At 34.8% G+C, this 23,040-nt stretch overlaps 1 protein-coding gene across 1 annotated transcript in view; it reads left to right on the top strand.

The window, feature by feature from the left end:
- Window positions 1-11,255: 11,255 nt before the first annotated feature.
- Window positions 11,256-23,040, top strand: part of LOC149797737 (rho GTPase-activating protein 7-like) — a 290,132-nt gene continuing 278,347 nt past the window's right edge. Inside the window, exon 1 of the mRNA XM_089962678.1 lies at window positions 11,256-11,314. The gene's annotated coding sequence lies outside the window, so the exon portion shown is untranslated. The remainder of the gene's footprint in view (window positions 11,315-23,040) is intronic.

Below are 23,040 nucleotides of genomic sequence, written 5' to 3'. Positions count from 1 at the left end.
GGATGGATTGGTTAATAACTTTGTTGAATGGATTGATTGGTAAATAACTAACAATGTCACATGGATGGATTGGTTAATAATCATGTTACATGGATGAATTGGTTAATAACTAACAGTGTTAACATGGATGGATTGGTTAATAACTTTGTTGAATGGATTGATTGGTAAATAACTAACAATGTCACATGGATGGATTGGTTAATAACCATGTTGAATGGATTGATTGGTAAATAATTAACAATGTAACATCTGACCATGTTCCATAGTTTTTGGTACTTTTACATGTTTTTATAACATATTTGTATTGATAACTTGGTATCCTAGTCTTTGTTCCTCCATGTTTCTTGACTGCAGGCAGAACATGGAGACAAAGCAGGTGATTCATATGAACCAGTCACCATGATATACATGAAACAAAAAACCTGAGACTTCTATTTTGCAAAAATATTTGCATGTAGGACTAAATAATAAAATGGACAAGAAGTGTAATTGTCTTATTCCCTGCCACTGATACAATCTTTTTATCTGTGTTTGTCATTCTTATTCCTTTTTTTTTTTTTTTCTCCACGAGGGGGGGGGGGGGGGGGGGCAAATTTTGTAAAAAGTTGATACATCAACCCCATGCCATTTTCCAATTATCCAGTAACCCACATTTATTTAACAGCAGTGTCTCTTTTCTTGTCAATTTCACTGACTGTTCTTCAGCATGCTATATTTCATTTGTAATTGACATTCCAAAGCCTCACAGTGACATATTTTTAGGTAACAGAATATGGCTATCATCAGAAAGTGACATAAGCCATTCTGCCTTTGATGTGTGGCTGTTCATCTATTACCATATATATCCATACAGATCTGCATCAAAATCTGACAGTTTTGAGGAGTTGGAATCCATTTCTTGTATTTCAACATTCCAAACATTTTTTATCACATTTAAATTTCAACGAAAGTTTGATTGTGGAAATCTAAGGTGTAGAGTACACTTAACTTCTGAATGCAGACTGTTGGTACAGATAACTAATTAAATTCACATTGACCGTAATGCAAATGATTGGTCAGATTTATTATTATTTCATTGTAAGACCAGCAAAACACTTGCATCATGTGCATGATGAATAAAAGATGAAAGATTCTTTTGTATGTACTGACTATAAACTCCAGCTTGGTGATATCTCTACATTTATAACCAGTAGTACATGTACTACTTTTTGTGTGTGTGTGTGTGTGTGTAATTATTTTCAGTTATTCAATGATCTTCATTCTTTCAAGTATGGTATTTAATATACCACTGCCCAGTAGCTGATTCTCTTGGTCATAAAACAATGAATTGCCTGTTACCTCAATTATTCAGCCCACCGCATTCTCCTTGGCCACTTTTTACATCTTGAAATCAAGTAAAGTGGTGCCACTGCCATTTTAGAAACTGCCAGGCTCTAGTGTATTGTGTGTTTGTGATGTTTAAGTTAGTTGAACAGTTTTAGTCATAGCGCTATGATGTGTGTGCAGTGTGACAGTTTATAGTGATGTCTAGCACTGGGGAATCATGCTACAGACATGTAGCATAATGTCCTGCCCAGTCACGTTATCCTGACACCAGGCTGACCAGTCCTAACACTAATTTCATAATGCTGAGTGCCAAGCGAGGCAGCTGCTAGTTCCACCTCTTTGGTATGACTCAGCTGGGGTTTGAAACCTTGACCTCCTGTATCCTAGGCGAAAGCAAAAGCTGTAACCACTTTGGCCACTAGAGTGGTCACCAGGCTTCATACAATGTGATTATTTCAGAACTAGACTAGTTCTAATTCATTTTACCCAATTTGTCCAGATACACAATGTGTTCTCATAGCTTCCTTCAGTTGAATAGCAGTCATAAAAAAGAAACTGTACCTTTCTTTTCCAACCCAATGGAAACAAAATATGTATTTCTCTTGCATTTTAAATTTATTTTGAATCAATACTAAACCGTTTGAAAATTTTGTGATGGTTACAAAATATAATCAGGACTTAACAGATCCAGTTGAGCACAAGTTTGACAGAATTTTTGGAGTACCCATCATTTTGACTGTCCATTCAGTCATCTGTCAATAGCTTGGTTTCCACAAAATTAGTACTTCATAGGGAATAATTGGATTTCAACTGTATTAGATTTTCAGCTTTATTTTGAGGTGACCTTTGACAATTTCATTGTTAGGTGTTCTCTTTTGTACAGATAGTCATTATCTAACTTTGGTTTCCACAACATAACATTTCCAAAAATTGTTGGATTTATAAAGTTGTTGGATTTGTATGAAAATTTGCATTGTTTTGAGAAGATGGTGCATGAATTAAAATTTCATTGATCAACATCATCCTTTAGAAGTGTTGTGGTCCCTTATTACCTGTCCTCTTTACTTTTGTTTTCACAGAACAACTTCTCCAAGACTTGTTGAATTTTAACCTAATTTAGTATGCAGTTTTTTTTTTTAATGGTCACTCCTTGACCTAGTTAGGGTTCTAGCATTGCACAGAATGGAATTATGGCCCCACATTTCCAAAGCACTTGTAGTTGGATATCATGCAAATTGTCTAGGAGTTATATATTATTGAAGCCTTTAATACATTAACCCCTGGAGGTTTTTGTCGTTTTTGCCTGAAATTCGAGTAGGAAACACATTTTGAAAGCTATTTCTGAATAGATCCGAAAACACCAAATACCAGGTGATCTTTCAATAACATACTGCCTAGTTGTCTTAGAAACATCGTTTTTCATTGGCTATTTGGCTCACGTATAAGCAGAAGCGTAAAAGTTGGAGTTTTTTGTTGTTTTTTTTTTTTGCTAAACGGAGCTATTTTTGTATCGACACAACTCCTTATTCAAAATGCCCATCTTATCCTACTTTTTGCAAAGGTTCATCTGTCTGTTTGCAGTTCATACCGGTTTGCCTTAGATCTGAGACCAAAAAGTCTAAAATCCAGACACAAAATCGGATTCCGACCACGAGCAAATTTTGGGTAGAAAAAAATTGGGCCCACAAAATGAAGTTTATCCCTCTGTATTTTGTAGTGCAAAAAGAAATTCCAGATTATTTGGTATCATTGTAGAGCTTCATCTGTCAACCTTTTTATAATACCACTCGCTTTAGTGTATCAGCTATGTTAACTGGTCTGCTAGCTGACACTGAGTTTTTGTTTTCAAAAGCGGTTCTTGTGGCTCTTTCACAGGCTTCTTTCCTTGTTTCTCTATAGCATCTCAGCACTTTCTCTTAGTCTTTATAATTTGAAAATTTAACAATCATGGGTCTTGGGGTTTTTTTTTATCTCAGCCAATGGGCTCTTTCAACATCTGTCCTCTCTGAATTTAAATCAAGTGCATCCCTCATATACACTTTAATCGATTTTTCTGTATTCTCCCACTTCTCTTTGCGGATTTCAATCATACCATGAAACACCAGATTCTCTTGACAGAAATACGCCTCTTGCTGCTAAAGCTTTTGTTCGTTCACCTGCATTCATATTTCCAATTCAATAACTTTCTCTGCCAGGTTCTCAGTCTTCTCGCATAGGACCATATTCTGATTGGTACGCAGTTCATTTTTGTTTTTCACCTCATCTAGGGACCATTCAGTATATATAAATCATTCATTTTGTTTACTTACTTCATTTATCATCTCGAGTATTAAAATTCTCAAGCTTGAATCAATTGTTTCTGCAGACTTGATAAAGGTATCATCATTCATATCTTTCCTTTCCCTTTCCGTCATACTGTTTGCTGAGGCCTTTGAGTTCTGCTGCATTAGAACAGAACACTAGCCTGAATCACACTTGTCCGATGGGTTCAGAGTTAGCCATCCACGTAAGTAATGTGTTTTGTGAGTTTGCCACCGTTCCTTGGTAAGATGATGCGGTCTGGTATTATTGAGAGGACTATATGTTGTTTGTAACCCTTGTGGATGTGTTCTGCCACCTTGACAGGTTCGGGGGGAGGGGCGGTCTCCCTCTAGGTCCAGTACCTGGATTAATCTCCACTCCATGTACAAATAACAAGAAAAACTATACACATTTTGCTGCCAGAGATAAACCACCGATTTCCATTTTTGTGATTGATGTACCGGTAGATTTAAGAGATTTGTTCGGCTGGATGAAACATCCAATCCTGCTCCTCCACTGCTCTAAACCAATACCCATCTTAAAGTTGAACAGATGGCGGACAGTATACTTCAGCTACATGTAGTGTGACCCAAAGCCGCTTTTGCATGGGTTTGTACATGTATCTGACCTTCTTTGTTCACATTTTCATTCCAAAATAGCGTCACGTTTTCAAACATTCATCTTATTGTCTGTGCATATTTGATATGATAATTTGTTATTATCACACCTACAAAACCTCATCAATGTGTTATATGTAAAAAAATATCCTAAAATTTGGGAATTCTTTTGAGCACACTTATCGTGACTGTCACCTTGTGTGTACCGCAAGTCGAATCCTTTGATAATAATGCTCAAGAGAATTGCGTCAAAATTAAAAGCTGTGTATAGACCGAAGTGCACAACTGAGGGCAGAGAATATGTTCAAATTGGTATATTTTGTAATTATCTACATAAAACTGTTATGTACTTAAATCTTGTTTTTACCTCTAACCAACACACCTACAATAGATGATGTATACAGTATCAAGGTCTAAGCATCATGGACCATTAGCACCAAGGTGGTTAAGCTGAAGTTTGGACAACCTTCCTTAAAACATATAAACACACAACACTCTCAGAGAGAAAAAAACCCCATGCATTTGACGTTTCTCACTGGAAGGGAAACAGATTTAACTAGAACCCAGAATAATCATTGGGCTAAGGTGTGTTTATCCCAGTATAATACTGTCTATTCTGTTACTCTACTGACTTGGGGTTTGGGGGATCCCATCAAAATCCCTGCTTTAGATCTTGGCTAATCCCAATCATTAAGTGCTTCAAAACCAATGTGAAATCAATGCATGTTGTAGTTACTAAATTTAGGTGAAAAAATATCCCAAAAAGGCATAAAAAATAAAATGGCCAAATAAATTTCATATTTGAAAAAATAAAATCAGTGGTGTATCCTACTTGTTAGAGTTATGACCCATTATTTTGAAATGTGCCCTCCTTTCTGCAAAATTCACTATTATAGTCATGCTGAACAAGATTTTAGCTGGCTGAGACCTTGGCTAATTAATGCCCCTACAGCTTTCATGTTCTGTGTTTTTTATGATTTATGGGCAAATGCCCCTATCACATATAGCTTTTATGATTTATGGGCGAATGCTCCTATCACATACAGCTTTCATGTTTTGTGTTTTTAATGATTTATGGGCAAATGCCCATATCACATACAGCGTTCATGTTCTGTGTTTTTAATGATTTATGGGCAAATGCCCCTATCACATACGGCTTTGATGTTCTGTGTTTTTAATGATTTATGGGCAAATGCCCCAGGGATCACATACAGCTTTCATGTTCTGTGTTTTTTATGATTTATGGGCAAATGCCCCTATCACATATAGCTTTCATGTTCTGTGTTTTTTTTATGATTTATGGGCAAATGCCCCTATCACATACAGCTTTCATGTTCTGTGTCTTTTATGATTTATGGGCAAATGCCCCTATCACATATAGCGTTCATGTTCTGTGTTTTTAATGATTTATGGGCAAATGCCCCTATCACATACAGCGTTCATGTTCTTTGTTTTTTATGATTTATGGGCAAATGCCCCAGGGATCACATACAGCTTTCATGTTCTGTGTTTTTTGTGATTTATGCGCAAATGTTCCTATCATATACAGCTTTCATGTTCTTTGTTTTTAATGATTTATGGGCAAATGCCCCTATCACATACAGTTTTTATGTTCTGTGTTTTTTATGATTTATGCACAGATGTTCCTATCACATACAGCTTTCATGTTCTTTGTTTTTAATGATTTATGGGCAAATGCCTCTGTCACATACAGCTTTCATGTTCTGTGTTTTTTATGATTTATGGGCAAATGCCCCATCACATACAGCTTTCATGTTCTGTATTTTTAATGATTTGTAGGCAAATGTTCCTATCACATACAGCTTTCATGTTCTGTGTTTTTAATGATTTATGGGCAAATGTTCCTATCACATACAGCGTTCATGTTCTGTGTTTTCAATGATTTATGGGCAAATGTTCCTATCACATACAGCTTTCATGTTCTCTGTTTTTTTTTATTTATGGGCAGATGCCCCTATCACGTATAGTTTTCATGTTCTGTGCTTTCAGTGATGTAAGGGCAAATAACCCTGTCACATATATCACTCGTGTTCTGTGTTTACAGTGATGTAAGGGCTCGGTAGAATTCATCATAATGTGAAACCTGCCCTCAAGCAAACACCTTCAGCTAAGGGACAGCCAGTTACATGTAACAAGAACACTTGGCCATCACGGAAATTTTTCTTGTTGTTCCATTTAACATATTTTGTACATGGGCAGATTTATGAGAATTAGAAGATTATTTTGAAATACTAGCCCCTTAAAAACAGTACATTTTTCATTAATTTGGCAATTTTGTGGAAAATGAACCACCATTTTAAATTTTAACTACTTTAGATTAATCTGTTTACAAACAGTATTTTTATTTGTTGCGCATCAAGATTATAATGCAAGGTTTGCAGGTTTGCTACCTGCCCACGTCAGCCTCAGTTGGATTCCTTCTTGTTTCCTTGAGAATGGCTTTTGTCTTGCATTTCTTCTGCATGATACAGCTAAGGTGTTAAAAGGGCCATTAAAAAAATAACACAAATAATTATGGATGTACAGAAATTGCAGTGTGCCAAAAAGGATATTAGAACTTAGGTTCATTTTACATTTTTACATTTGTGACTTGTTATAGTTCATGTTACATTTTTGCATCTGACATGTTATAAGTTTAGTTTACATTTTTGCATCTGTCTATGTTGTAGTTATGTTTACATTTTTGCATCTGTGACCTGATGCTTACACGTCTACGGCATGATGCCCCAGTGCTAAAAATCACTATAAACTGCCACAGCTGAATTGTTAAAGCTACGTTAAAAATCCAAATCACACACACACACACACACTCTTATTAAGTTAAAACTTGAATGTGAACCAAATTTTAATCTACTTTCAATTTGTTAAACTTTTCAGCTGATACATGGGCGGAAGAAAAATACATTTTTTTTAAATAATACAAAAAAATATATATTTATAATTTTATAATACATGTATGTAAAATCATTGTACGAGGGAATTTTAAAAAAAATTTAAAGAATGAATTTTTGCTGTTAAAATAGAAAATGAAAAATAATGAAATTTTTTAGGATTTATTTTATAATTTATTGTGGACAGAAGTTCTGTATCTGAAATTTTAGTGAAAATGATCAACTTGGTAAAGCTTATCTGTGGTTCACATCTGCTGCCTTTTCCAATGAATGTGTGATTTCCTCACCTTCAAAAATGTCTTGATGAGAATAATGCAGACTAATAAAATTGGACAGCTGACTGCTGCTCAGACCTGATTAGAAAGGTTTCCCAGGGCAGAACTGTTGAATTTTTGTCTCCCAAGTGGGCTTCTGTATTTCCAATATCTGTAATTATATCATTACGCAGGTTCGCTTATTTCAGTTTCTGTGTTACTTGATGTGCACTGAACACATCCTTGGGTCATTATTCACTTCCCATAGTCGTCCATTTCATGCAGTTGATGGTGACATTAAATTTGAGACACCAGACAAAGACATTTCTGTTGCTAATTTGGTACTAATTGCCAATGGACATTTAAAAATGTGTCTTCTAGGTGACAGGCTTTCTTTTTTCTATCAATAACAGTGGGCTGTATAATGGCCTGTATCATGGAATTGATGGTGGTTTGAGTTGGAAACATCTGCTTGGGAAATTCTTGGATAAATGACCAGATAGGGCTGTAGGATGGAATAATGGATGGCACTGAGAGAGTTGTAACTGATGGTAGGAAAGTGTATACATGGATGGCTAAGGGCGATGGCTGTCAGGTGTGACAACTAGTTTTCAGGTAATACTAGTGTCATATGCAACTTTGTGATGTGGTAATCATGCACTGTGGACACATACAAGCTGTTTTGCTTTAGGATTAATTTCAGTTAGATTTTTGTATAGTTATCCAGAGCAAAAGTTATACAGGGATTAGGCTATGTTCATATTTACTTAGAGAGACAGACAGACAGACTGAGATGATGATGATGATGATTTTACTTTTAAGAAATTATTTTTTGGTATCCTTCTTTTAATGTAATTTTACAGGATCCTGGGTGGTCGAGTGGTCTAAAGTACTTGCCTTTATCGATCACTGTCATCTCAACACCGTCTTCCCAGGTTTTACCCAGGTTCTTCTTCCGCCAATTATACTGGCTGCCATGAGTATCCTATTATGCACTGAGAGTTGGTATTAAACCCAAAACAACAACATGTAATTTTGCCATGATGAAAGTGTGATATGCAACTTAGTGTTGGGCGGGTATAATGCACTGTGCACAGATACAGGCTATTTTACTTTACAATTCATTTCAGTTAGATTTTCTATAGTTATCCAGGGAAGTTAATTTTTGGTATCTTGAATTTTCTTTTAATGTAATTTTTAGGGATCCTGGTGGTCAAGTGGTCTAAAGTACTTGCCTTTACTAATCACTACCATCTCACCTCCATCTGCATGGGTTCGAATCTCAGGCTAAACCAATGTGGTTATGTGAGAAAGCTTACCAGTAGCTTCATGTGGGCTTGTGGTTCTTCCCAGGGTTTGCCCAGGTTTTTGCACCACCAATTATACGGGCTGCTATGAATAGCTTATTGTGCACTGAGAAATGGCATTAAACCCAAAACAACAACAACAACATGGTGATGCATTTTGATAACAGCATACAAAGTAATTCATATGGTTGATGAACATGTACAAGTTTTTATTGATTGTTACTTAACAGGGTATCTGATTGGTAGGTCTGTGTATTTGATTGGTAGGTCTATGTATTTATCTCAGTTTATTATATGTTTATTAGTATGGTAACATTCATTAATGAAATCTTTGCACATGATCAGATATGTTGATTTTTTTTGGTACTTGTCTGACATGATGTGCCGCTGTTGTATTTCGCTATTCTGTCAATTTTGTTTTCAAGGTAGATAATTCACATCACTGAATATCGATTCTTAAGTGTCATTCATTTGAAAACTTTAAAAATATTTGCAATAAATAAAGACATGTTAATCGGTACATTGTTTATTCTAGTGATTTTTTATCCAGCTGAATTCACTATTTTTCATCGAGTTTAAATTTTAATGGATTTTGTGGTTGATACAAACCTCAGATTTAAAGATCCATTAAGCCATGGTGGAAACAATTGGACCACATTTCCAATCCATGAATTTATGTATTGATAAAAATGCTTTTATTTATTTAACAAAATGGATATTGATTCTGACCAAAAAAAATGCATTCCCTGTATTTTTCGTTATATTTGTCTTCATCATACTATTAATGGCAGTCATATAAATGAGAGAATGTTATACAGAGTGGTGTTATAACCAGGAGCTGTGTTCTGATAATGCTTTAAAATAAAAAAGTATTCAAATAAAGTGAAATTTATGTATCTGTGGTAAAATAATATTTAACCATACACACATTGTAAGAGAGTTGGCAATATATTAAGGAGCTTGATAGCAATTGATATTTTCATGATTGATTTCTTGGAACAGATTAGCCTTTGAAACAATTTATTAATCGGTATTATCTGTTTATCCATTCATGCATGATTAGGAGATAAGTGTCCAGATTAACCAAGTGAGGTTACACAGAACTAGTGTATGTTTTATCTGAATGTGACTTTTTTTGTCAGGGCCCAGAGTGGCTGAGTGGTCTAAATGAAGTGCTCACTGTTACGGATCACAGCTATCTCACCTCTGTCTGCATGGGTTCGAGTCTCAGGTTTGGCCAATGTGGTTATGTGAGAAAGTTTGCCAGTAGCTTTTCGTGGGTTGGTGGTTCTTTCTGGGGTTTTCCTGTGTTCTTCTTCCACCATTTATACTGGCGCAATGTATAGCCTATTTTGTGCTGAAAAGTGGCTTTAAACCTAACAACAACAACAACCACCTTTGTCACCTGGTTTTATTGTATGATTACGTTTATGTCAGTTACATTTTCTAGTAATTATTATATAGTGCATTCCTACCCAATCAAATCGTCCACATCTTGAATCAAGAAATGATATATTTTAAACAATAATTTATCTTTTAGAAGAAGGAAAAATTGTTTTCCTCTGATTGTGTTATCTTTAAAGACATACTCTATATACTTGCTCATAAGACGAGTCAAACTGCAAACAACATAGATCCTGATCTGCCATATCCTAATATACCGGCAGATTAGAGACGATGTTGTTTGTTCTACTGATTACTCCTAACAAACTGCACAGAACCAGATCTGCTGGCATATTATGCAATGGCAGATCAGGATCTGTGCAGTTTGCAATTGGACTCGTAAGCAAGTATATACGGTTCTTTGAGAAAGTAGATTTAATGTCTATAAACTTTGCCATGATAAACTGCTCCATTCCTTTATAGTATGGAAACTCTTGGGGATGGACTCTATACTCCTAACATGTTAACCTTTTCTGGGTTTTGTCATGGATTATAGATGTCTTGATACTGGGTCTGATTGTAACGTGACCCTATAATAAGTTAGCTTTGATTTTCCACACAAGATGCAAATTGATAAGGATGCCTAATGAAAGTCAAAGGTTTCTATTAGAGGAAAAAATATGTTTTTCTGCAGATAAGTGTAATCTATAGAATGGTTTTTAGTGGGATATTGGGCTGTCAGCCAAACTAATAACCCCATCCTTTAAGAGATGGACCAATTAGTTTGTGTGTTGGGGGATGGGTTATTTTTGAAGAAACTGATCTGATTCTCAAATTAGTTGAGAAAAAAAATATTCTTTGATTTTTAATACAAAAAACGTTATTACAGCCATCATATTTATTGAATAAAATCAACCTAAAGTTAAAAATAAAAAAAAGGAGAAATATAATTAAATTAGTTTCTTTTTATCAAAATATTAAACATTATTTGGAAGTTTGCATAATGTTCTTATTGCATGAAGTAATTTCTGAACTTTGATTTTTTTTCTTCTTTTCTTTCAGAATTGTGATTTAGAAATGTTCATTACCACCCCTCCGAGGTTTACATAGGGATTATATTGACACTTGTACGAGGTACTGAGTCTGCAGTTTACAAGTTGATCCACATACCAGCCTTTAAGATGGTCACCATTTCATGGAATCAGATATCTCAGGTAAATATAAGCTCCAGATTTATGTAACTGATTAAAAAAATCAAAAGTTGGCCAAATGGTCAGTCTGCTTTGGTTTGAATCTCAGGCACGGCCATTATGGGTATGTAAGAAAGCTTGCATATAGGATCCTGTGGATTGGTGGGTTTTCCTGCATTCTTCCTTCACTAGTTATACTGGCTGCCATGTACAGCACATTGTGTGCTAAGAAATGTTATTAAACCCCCAAAACAACAAGAAAAAAGGATAGTTATGGCAAATTTTCAGCAAAGTTATATATATATATATATATATATATATATATATATATATATATATATATATATATATATATATATATATATATATATATATTGATTGCATATGTATTATCAGCAGGTCGCTGAGATTTTTTTAATATATAAACTAAGATCGTAGCTGTCGACTTTTTCAGCACTATAACATTTTTTTCTTGCATAATTGCATTGCCCCAGGCTTTTAATTGGAGTCGGCTACAACAGGTATACAGTATCTTTACGGCATAGTATTTTCTGGGTAGCAAAGATGTTGGCTTGACACAGCATTACCTTTGATGGATGACCATGTGTTGAATAAAAAGTCAGGTCTGTAATTGGTATCGTTCATTTATTTTGTTCTATCAATAATCTATTTATAAAATTCACTTGACTGTCAAAGTCAGGTGTGCTTACTATACCATATTGCCCTTCATCCATTAGCTGTCATATTCATTTGTCAGCAGTTTTGTCATATTAAAATATTTTACCCATTTAAATTGAATTTGGCTAAAGCATTCTGACTTGAAAGCCTTTCAAGTGAAGAAATCAGAACTGAGATCAGTGATTATTTTTAAGTCAGTGATTTAATTTATATAATGAATTAAAATGGGATTTAATTTATTTAATGAGTTAAAATGGGATTTAATTTATTTAATGAATTAAAATGGGATTTAATTTAAATAGTGAATTAAAATGTGCAGGATGCAGTAATCTTGGTGGAACATAAATTTGGGAGTGAACAACATGTACACATATTTAATGATTGTATTGAATAGTGCACATAAAACAATCATAATAACAATAATAATAATGATGATGATATTCAGTGTATGGTATTTGTTTTAAAACCAATTTTGAAAGATGAATCTGTGTAAAATGATCATCTGTCTACGAAGTCCAGTTTTGCATTTCCAACGAGTGGTTGCTATTGACATTGTCTGTCTGTCTGTCATTTTTTATATATTTGCCTTCACTCTCCAGTCTTGTTTCTCATCCTGTGGGAGAATCAACCATAGATATATTTTTATATATAAAAAACTTGCAAAAATGTTATGAATGTCATGTTATAATGGTGTAATATCAAATGTCAGGTTCCTTTGATTGAACTTAGGAAAACAGTTTGACTAAATTGAATAGTTTTTTATTTCCTGGCACCAGAATTTCTGCCTTAGAATATCAATTACCAAGCGTTTGTATCCATTATTGTTTTTTGGCACACATTTGTTTGATCTGCTTGTTTGAAGGTCGTACTAGGTTTGAGCTGTAATCAACTGGATCAGTGGCAGTTTGAGGGTTTGAGGCTCTTGGGGGCAATGCTCCTTGGTGCACCCCTACTTTGCTACATATATAGTTTTATGTCAGTTACCACCCTCCATTCTGCCCCCACTCCCAAATTGTTTTGTGATGAACTGCCTCCATGACTAGGTGATGGTGAGGTACTTTGAAAATTTCGACAGCGAAGAAAAAAAATGAACAAAAAACAAAACAAAACATGTGTGCCCCTTTGCCTGGCATCCAGCGACATTTGCTCCCTCCCACCCCCACACCCCCACTGAACTGGATGATGACTTCAAATAAAATGTAATGATTTTAACTTTAAATGTTTTCCTACATATAAAAAATAATGAATGGATCAGTAAAATAAGTACGTTATATTATTACTGTATGATTTTTACATCATCTCAGTGTTGCATATTAAGCATCGGCTCATGGGTTTCCTGCAATATTTGGGCCTTTGTCCCCCAAAACTTGACCTTGTGAACCCCCTCCCCAGATGTGCATTTTTATGTTCCCCCTAAAAAAAATTAAAATACCCCGATAGCTTTTCGCTAGTTGATGTCAATCCATGTTTCGGTTGATGCTGGTGATAAAAATGGCAATGAATTTCTATGTTAAATCAGAGTCTGAAGTGTTTGATGATGTTTAAGTGTAACATTTTCCAGATTAAAGTCAGCCTATGGTGAGGAAGGTATAATTTATTTTAACGTCAAATCAGTGACAAAAGATGCCAAATATATGCAAATACACAATTTCTCATTTAATTAATGATTTGTTAGTTTGGAAAGAAATATAAATTAAAAATATTGGTATTATAATAAATGATGGTAGATAATGAGTTTACACTAAATTTAAATGAGATCAAGATCCAGACTAGAAAATTCAACAATATATTTAAACTTGTAAATGTTTTCTTGAGTTTAAACTTACATTTCAGTAATGTAAATGTCTTAGGAAAATTTCATTGTACAGTTGTTGTGACTCTATAGTATTAAATTAAGTAACAGAAAAGTATTCATCAATGATGGGTGGTAAAAAGACATTGAACCATTGAGAAAAGAGTTAACAAATAATGGTTCTTGCTGTAAAATATACTAAATATGGGGATTTTCATGAATGTTCTTCCATGTGATAGTCAGAATGTGCAGCTGTTGACAGTGGAACAATGGCATTTGCCGGTGATTTGGATTTTAAAAAATTGGGTATTTCAGAGTACAAAATTGATGGCATTGATTTAGGAAGTGTTGGCAATGACATTGAATTATTGTCTTTGTCCATTCTGTCAGAAATTGAGATAGAATCAGATGATGAAGATGGTGCAATACGGATAAGAGCCACTTGCTCTCACCAAGTTCGCTGAAAGTATCGGTCGGAGCTAGAATATGTTTTTAAAGCTATGTTGTGAATGGAAAAAAGTAAATAATAATAATAATAATTAAAGGAGGGATTGTGGTTGTTATTATTTGCATATCTAAACACATAGGACATAATTGCACATGACAACTGTTAGACTTTCTGAAGACAAAAAAACCCCATAAAACAATACATGTGTTTATAATGACCCATCCCCCCCAAAAAACACAATCACAATAAGCTAAATTTATCAAAATAAATAATAAACAGAACATTTTTAAAAACACGCTCCAACTAGGTTGTTGTTGTTTTAGGGTTTAAAGCCAATTTTCAGCACAAGATAGGCTATACGTGGCAGCCAGTATAAATGGTGGAGGAAGAACCCAGGAAAAACCCATGGAAAGAACCACCAACCCACGAGAAGCTACTGGCAAGCTTTCTCACATACCCTTATTGGCCGAACCCGAGACTCAAACCCACACAGACAGAGGTGAGATGGCAGTGATCTGTAATGGTGATTGCTTTAGACCACTCTGCCTCTGGGGGCCCCCTCCAACTAGGTACAGAATCATTGAGGCAATAAAGTGGAAGGTTTCAGAATTTACAGTTCCAGTTGTAATGTATTTGTCAAATCAAAATGGTTCTAATTTTTCATCTATTTGATTTTAATTAAATTTAATTATATTTGTTCTTTCTTTAATTTCTTTTGGGATTCTGTTCCAGATTAGTGGCCTAAAGGTTAATGAGCTCCTTATTTTTGGAACGGAATGATGGTTAGTTGAAACTCGTTGAACATTGAGAGTTTTGCCTTGTTTTCAAGTATGAAATAGTTCCTTGAGATATAATGGGGCCATACTGTTTCAGACTTTGTGCAAGTTTAGCCTTTCTCAAAAATATTTCTGCACTTACTGTTGACATTTTAATATCAATCTTTGTATTTGGGGTGTTTTCAGGATTATCTGGGATGAGTCTGAAAGCTCTTTTCCAAGTTGGCAGATATTATGTCAAAAGTCAGCTTATATTACAATGTTCCTGGTATGGTCATAAATTAATTTGTGTAATATATTTCCCTATGTTTGGTTGACCAGTAAAGCACTATTTTACTTCATAACCACATATGCAAAATAACTTGAACTCATACAACCTGAGCATTTTCATGCCATTGGAAATAGTCAGCCCTTTAGAAGACAAAAAATAACACAATGCACTGAAATTGACAATCTGTCAGGAGAGTGGCAGCAAAGGTTACTGGTGTGCAAATACTATCATCACTTTAAAATTAAACTCACAAATTCCACTAACTTGGGTATAGTACTGTTTCTAGGAATAACCTGTTTGTTTTTGATGGCGGAATATTTGTCTTGATAAACTTTGTTGGTTATGCAAGGACATGTCTAAATGGTATTAAAAAAACTCCTCTTTTCAGATGGGAACAATGAGATCCACTCCTTAAAATTTTTAGTGGCTTGTACAGTAATTTTTGTCATTATCGTGTTACACTGTTTTAGTTAACATGAGCTAGGCAATGATTATGCAGAAACATTCCTTGAATATATACTGTGATATCACAGAGTGTGAGAAAAATATCTAAGATGTTTGTACTAATCATACAGTCCACACTGAGTTAAATTTGTCATTTTCTTTTATCAATGCATGTAAATAGACTCAGAAAAAAATATTAAGCCCTAAAATTTGTAAAACTTATTTAGTAAACAAATCTTGAGCATTGACTCAAAATTCAGTCATTGAAAATCACCGTTCCACCCCACCCCAAAGATTTGAAGATTTATTGGAGTACCATACAGAGTAGTGTATTGATATCTAGAGCTGAATATTTCATCAAATTATCACTCATAATGATATCTAGAGCTGAATATTTCATCAAATTATCACTTGTAATGATATCTAGAGCTGAATATTTCATCAAATTATCATGACCGTTAAAAGTTTTGATATCCAAGTTGCAAGTAATTTCTCAAACTCGTTCTTGAAAATGAAATTAATCTGAGGCCAGGTCTAAGAAATTTTTGTAAAAATCTCATAGAATATTGTGCCAGTACTAATTCTTGTTGCTTAATCCTCTATACCAGTGGTTCCTAACCTATGGGACATGGGCCCCCTGGGGGTGGGTTGTCGGTTTATTCCAAGGAAGCCTAAAAGTAGAACTATTAGGCAAAAATAAATGTATTTCCAGCCAGATGATTGTCCCTGTTTTTCTTTCCCGGCACTCCAGCCCCCTGCCCCTCTCCTCCCCCATAAAAATTGTTTAAGAAATTGATCTGTACATGTAATTGAGCCAGTTTAGCCCAGTACTTGAAGCGTTTAGTACATTATATATAGGGGCCCTGAGTGGTCTAAAGCGTTCACCATTATGGATCACTGCCGTCTCACCGCTGTCTGCTTGAGTTCGAGTCTCGTGGATATGTGAGAAAGCTTGCCAGTAGCTTCTCGTGGGTCGGTGGTCCTTTCAGCGGTTTTTCCGGGTTCTTCCTCCACCATTTATACTGGCTGCCATGAATAGCCTATGTTGTGCTGAAAATGGGGTTAAACCCAACAACAACAACATCATATATATACTAATCATTATAATATATATATATATTATTTTTTTTTAAAAGAACAAATCTACCTACCCTGATTTTAAAACCAGTGCAATAGGAAACATACATATTGGTTTTTTTGGGGGGCCTTACCATGTGGTAGTCCACAAAATATCGTTTTAAGTTAAGAAGCAGTCCATTGGAGTTGTAAAGTATACTTCTTTATAGAGAGACTGTGTTATAATGAAGTACGTACATGATATATATAATTTTACTGCTATATGACTAGGGGTGAGTATTGCCAGGAAAATACGTATTGCAATATATTGCAATATGGCATGTCTGTATTGCGATACATATTAATATGTATTGGTCATTGATAGCATTTATGACTGGAATGTTGATATTGTATATTTTGTACTGAAATAATGAGCAATTTCCTTGCATTTAATAAAATATGAAGAAGAAAATGAAACCATCTTGCTTTTAATTCAACCAAAACACCCAGTAACTGTAATAATCACATCACTTGTTTAGAAAATAAAAATATATCAACATGTGAAAACTTCTACAAGCAAGAAACAAAGTACTGGAAAAGAGTTGTAGAATTATTTTGCCTGATTAGAAAGTCTTCAAATCAAAATGATCTAACTATTCATTTCTTGTAGTACAAAACATGACAAGAGAAAAACACAAGAAAAACAACACATAATCACAAATTATCACATTGATAAATATCCTACTTTGATTAGAAAAATGAATAATATAGTAAGTTAATAATATCAGTGATTCCCAACCTTTCTTGGTTTGAACCTGAGAGAATAATTACTTAACACCGATGCCATGTTTAAAAATCTTTTGTTTGATACAACACTGTACGGCTGCAAATCGTGAACAATGAAACTAGCAATGGCACTAGTGATCGCTGTGGACCTTGGTGATGAAGATTTGTATTTAGTCTGTGCACCTAGCATAACAGCAATCTTTGGTTGTCAATCTAAAACAATACGTACGCTTTTAATGGAACCTTCGGCTGTTGCGTTAGAGGTTGCGTCACTCTGTCGCACAGTACCTATGGAAAGTAATGATCGATGCTGACGCCGTAAATGAGGTTTGTCGTACCGCCTGCGTGCTTGATTTCAGTTTTGTACATATTATACACAGCGACAGTTTTGTCAATTGTATTAGTGCTAACTCCCTTTTTAGTGAAAAATTATTCCAAACGGAACTCCTTGCTCTTGGGTTCTTCACTAGCTCATACACAGAAGCTGCCATTTTGGTAACTACGTTAAGACTATTAAAAGACATTGGTGTGCTCAAAGCTAGTTATGGACTGGCTAATGTTGGTGAAGAAAATAAAACCAGTATACCGGTATTACTAAACTCGTATCGCGATATACCGTTTCAGGCATTTTGTATCGCAATTTACCGGTAAATCGGTATATCGTTACGCCCTTATATATGACCATACCAGCCTTATTACAGGAATGGTGTTACACATTATTTCTCAGGTCTGTAAGCAGCCATTTGATGTCGCACTTACCTGCCACATTCTCAGACAGTGTTGGGAGGGTTTCTGAGACTAAAGAAGCATGTTCTGAGGTCCTGTGTGGGGTCAGTGCATGTGACTATCAAAAACTGACATCAGATTGAGAATAAGCTATATTTTCATATAAGCCTATAAAAAAATGATTGGAAATTCAAAACTGAATGAAAGAAACTGACTTGTCTATTTTCTTCACAGTATTTAGTACACTTGCAGACTTTAAATTATAGACTCTGCATTGTCAAATACCAACGCCATGTGCAAACACTCACATCATCACAACCACACTGACATTAAACAGAAACATACATCAAGTTTCTGTCATTAAAATCCATTAGATGGCAAAACGTGCTTAATTTGATGCAGTCTTTGCTGCTCTCAATTGTTTAATAGGGGATTTGAGGTAATGCAGGTGTCGTTAGTGTTCATCTTTGCACTCTAAAGACTAGATGGTAGTGTTGTTCAAACTTCCCTGTTGGATTCTCAGAGTGAATCCTGGTTAGAACTGAGTTGTTTGTGATAACCATAATGTGTGAACTGTATCTGATGTAGTTTGATCATGAGATATACATGTCTGGCTATATATATATATATTATTTATTTAAGGTATAATGGAGCCTAATACAGCAGTAATAAATGCCTCGGCCCAGTACAGGTGTTAATGCCTTATCAACAAAAATCAACTGCAAACACGAGTGTGTGCCTATTATTGTCTTTCAGTCAATCTACCTCATGGCTAAAATCATCCTGACAGCTTGGCTCAATTAATAATTTGCATCTGCATTTTAACAAGATAACAAATAATAATGAGAACCAATCTAAATGTTCAGTTCATCGTGTCAAATGTGCAACCTTCAGGTGATGCTTCTGTTTCAATGGACATATTACACTTGTGTCAATACATGTATATGAAATTTCGGGAGGCACGCCACGACTGCGTTATATTCGAATTTGCATTATAAGGGAGCACGCTATAGCAGGGTCACACTATATATTGTTTACCATATGTGCAAAGAATTAAATGTTCTCTCTTGCTGTTGTGTAAAACTCTGTCGACCTGCAGTATTGAAATTTATTTTTGCTGATAGCCTGTTGCTTCGTGAATCACTCACTTTAAAAATGAATCACACTTGAACACCATTCCGACAACTGAAATAATCATGTTTTACATAGTATATATGGAGTAAAAATCTGATTTAGAAATGTTAACGCAGATCAAAATCTTTATTAAAGTTGGCTTCATCATTCTCATTCAGTGCATTGATGTGTAATATGATCAGTGTTCTTCACCACAGCTCTTTGATGTTTGAAGAAAACTTCAGACGAATTGAGTTGTTCTGCTTTGTGTACTTCACCTATGCAAATTAGTTAAGTGGACTCTGCCAGTTAATTAATCTCAATGATGGTGGGTTAATTATTTGACTGCATTACCTTTTAATTGCCTCTATATCAGCTGTACACCCCAAGGATACGTTTAGATGAGCTTGGAGCAGGATTGCTTACTGTTATACATACATAATTTATTGACAAAACACAGATTACAGGTATCCGTTGCAGTGGTCAAGAAATATACGAGGTTTTGTTTTTGGGATAACTTTGAGGTTAAGATTCCTGAATATTGTGTTATTCAAAAGACGACCATGTTGGGAGCTTTTGGAGTCTGAAATTGTGTTTTTCATGTGTCATGGCAGCATGGGGCGAAACTTTGCCTGCTAATTGAAACGATTGCTCTGTAGCTCCCCTGACATAAGCTACAATAAAATGTCCCTTTGGGATCATGAGCTCAAAAAACATGCTCTTTCAGGGTCATAAGCTCTTACAAAAACTTAAAAACTTTATTAGTGGTTAAAAACCAGGAGTTGACTGACCATCACATTGGACTTGCATACTGACCTGTCACATGATCTATGTATGGTCTCATGGGGTCCCTTAGAGGATGATGGTTCAGTGAATAATGGACAGTACTGCTCCATTTGTAGAGTGTTGGACTCTGAGGGTGATGGGTTGAATACCTGTCCAGGCCAACCCAGATCAGCTGCCTCTGTGTCCATGGGAAAGACACTTAACCACCATTTTCTCCACATGATATAGCAATTACAGTGTTAATAGCAATTACAGTGTTAAAAGTGGGGATAAAAGACAACCGTGCCAGCAGTACTGCTCTGGTTTGATGCTGGTCTCAGGAATTTATCAGCTTTTCAGCTTCTGTGTTTGTTATTTTGCTTTCATTGTTATATTCATTATTTTTATGTTTTTATGAGTATTACCTGAGCATTACTTTCAGTTGGTACTATCAACTAAAAAAGATTAATGTAAAATAATAAATACTATTGTAAAATAATAAACAAACAGAAACTCACACTTACTGTCCATAAAAGCATTTTCAGGTGTCAGCCACATTTCTTGTTCTGTATTTTATATTATTTTTTATGTTTACACATTTTTGTATGACTTTTATCACAAATACATCAATTAGTTCCTGGTAGTAATTAATGGCCATATGAATGGAAATAGAAGAGAAGCTTTTCAGCAAGTGTCTGGTAATGGTGCTTTAGAATACTAATAAATACCATATGTATTCTCTTACAAGTCGAGTACTTCTGAAAACAACATAGACCATGATCTACCGTTGCGTACTGCACCAGCATATTTTAGTCATTTATGTTTGTCCTGTTGAACATCGTTCCAATTTAATTTTCCACTTTTGAACACCCACAATCTTTATAGACCCAGATCTGATTCCATGTTATGCAACAGCCGATTCATGCCTGCAGTTTGTAGTTGGATTCGACTTTATTATTAGCACAAATGGTAAGTAGGGAAAACATTTACATCATCAGGGTTTTGCAAGCCTATAGAAATTGATCCAAAATACAAATGGGTTTTGTTATTTTCTAAATCCATGGCAACTAATATAGACACTTGCATAATGGCCATTCATTTTGTCTCTGCAAATATTTTTCTCCTCACATTACTGTGTATCAAAAGAGATAAGTGAGCTGGCTTTAAATGATCAATAAATTCACAATAAGCATGCTTAATCCAGCTTAAAATTATTTAACAGTTGATAGGGCATGACGATCAATTATTTTAAGTTGTAGGGGAACTTTAATGTGCATCAAAGCATCTAACCTCAGGTGTGAAACAGGTGTGAATCAAGGTGTCATATATACCCTGTAGGCAGTTCATCTGCTAAAACCTGTACAAGTTCATAAAGAAACTAGAAGACCGTCATGACCTGGTCTGTGGTCTATGTATAAAGACTTCATTCCCTGCAATGTTACTGTACATGACTGTTGTGAATGGAAGTTAATTGCCATTGTATAAAAAAATGGTAACTAAATTGCAGTTGATTTGATTTTTTGTTCTAAAATTCTTGTATTGCAATCTCCATATAAATAAATTTTAAAATACAAAATAATGGGATGAAAGTGGTCCTTGAAATGGTTCCTACTTGAAATGCATGGTACTTTCGTTTTCTTGTTTCTTATATCTTTCTTATATCTGATTCTATAGGAATGTAAGACAGCCGTGTTTTCTTTTCTTCATGGAAATATGTACATCATTCCAGAATATTGATTAATAATCAAACATATATACCTTTTTTTAGATTAGTCTGTGGAATCCAGGGTTTTGTTTGCAAAACTTTTCCGTTTATGGTAAGAATTCCAATTAATGTAACGTATTCTAAGGTTCACAATATTTATTCAAAGGTAAGACCAAGGGACCATTTTAAGGTACACATTATGTATCAAAAGGTAAGACTAAGGGACCATTTTAAGGTACACATTATGTATCCAAAGGTAAGACCAGGGGACCATTTTAAGGTACACATTATTTGTCCATAGGTAAGACTGAGTGGACCAACTTAATACATTTGTCAAAAGAAGTGGGTGGGTTTATTTATGATACTATTTGTAGATATTTGCCAAAAATAATTTTAAAAAATGGGGGTGGCAGTGAACTCATCATACAACATGGACTTGCCATCAGATATATACGTACACTTTGGATCCACTTTGTTAATAGTAATCAATTGTCATTCAGTAGGTGATCAGTACAGGAAGTATGATAGTATCAGTACAACATGGAAACAACACGTCATTTGGTGTTGGAATCTATTTTCATTTTCAACATTCTTGGGTCACAATTTATTTTCCTGTAAATGTATAGTGCCTCCTCAGGATATACTGAATTCATTGAAACAGGTATGTACCACTTGTTTGAATTCTGACATATTTTTTATTTGTATTTGCTATAGCGATTTTGTAAATGGTTAACACTTTGGATAGTTAACTAGTCTGTCGACGCCTTTCCTACTGAATTCAAAAGCAGACTTGTATCACCAATATAGTACATAAAGAGTATGATAAACATATTATACTTTATATTTTGTGATTCATTTTGACAAACCCACCCCAGGCTGGCCCAGGTCAGCTGCCACTATGTGTGATTGCGAAGGGCATTTAGTTCTCATTTCCACAACATGATATAGCAAAACTACTTGTTTAAAATGCTGTTAAAACTCACAATAACAAAATGATTCAGAAATTATACCCTCATAACACTGAAATAGGGATTTTTTTCATTTTGCTTCATTTGTAGCCCTTTGTGAGAATTTTTGTTGAACCTGTGTTAGTGTGAAAGGTAGAAAAAGCTATCACTTTTCTGGCAGTTATTGGGATCAACATCAACAGCTCATTAAGTTTTTTAAAAAAAAAAAAACAAATTTAATTT

Source organism: Sinohyriopsis cumingii, chromosome 6 (genome assembly GCF_028554795.1).
Source record: "Sinohyriopsis cumingii isolate HCF-2022 chromosome 6, ASM2855479v2, whole genome shotgun sequence".
NCBI lineage: Eukaryota > Metazoa > Mollusca > Bivalvia > Unionida > Unionidae > Sinohyriopsis > Sinohyriopsis cumingii.
This window is presented reverse-complemented; position numbering and strand designations above follow the sequence as displayed.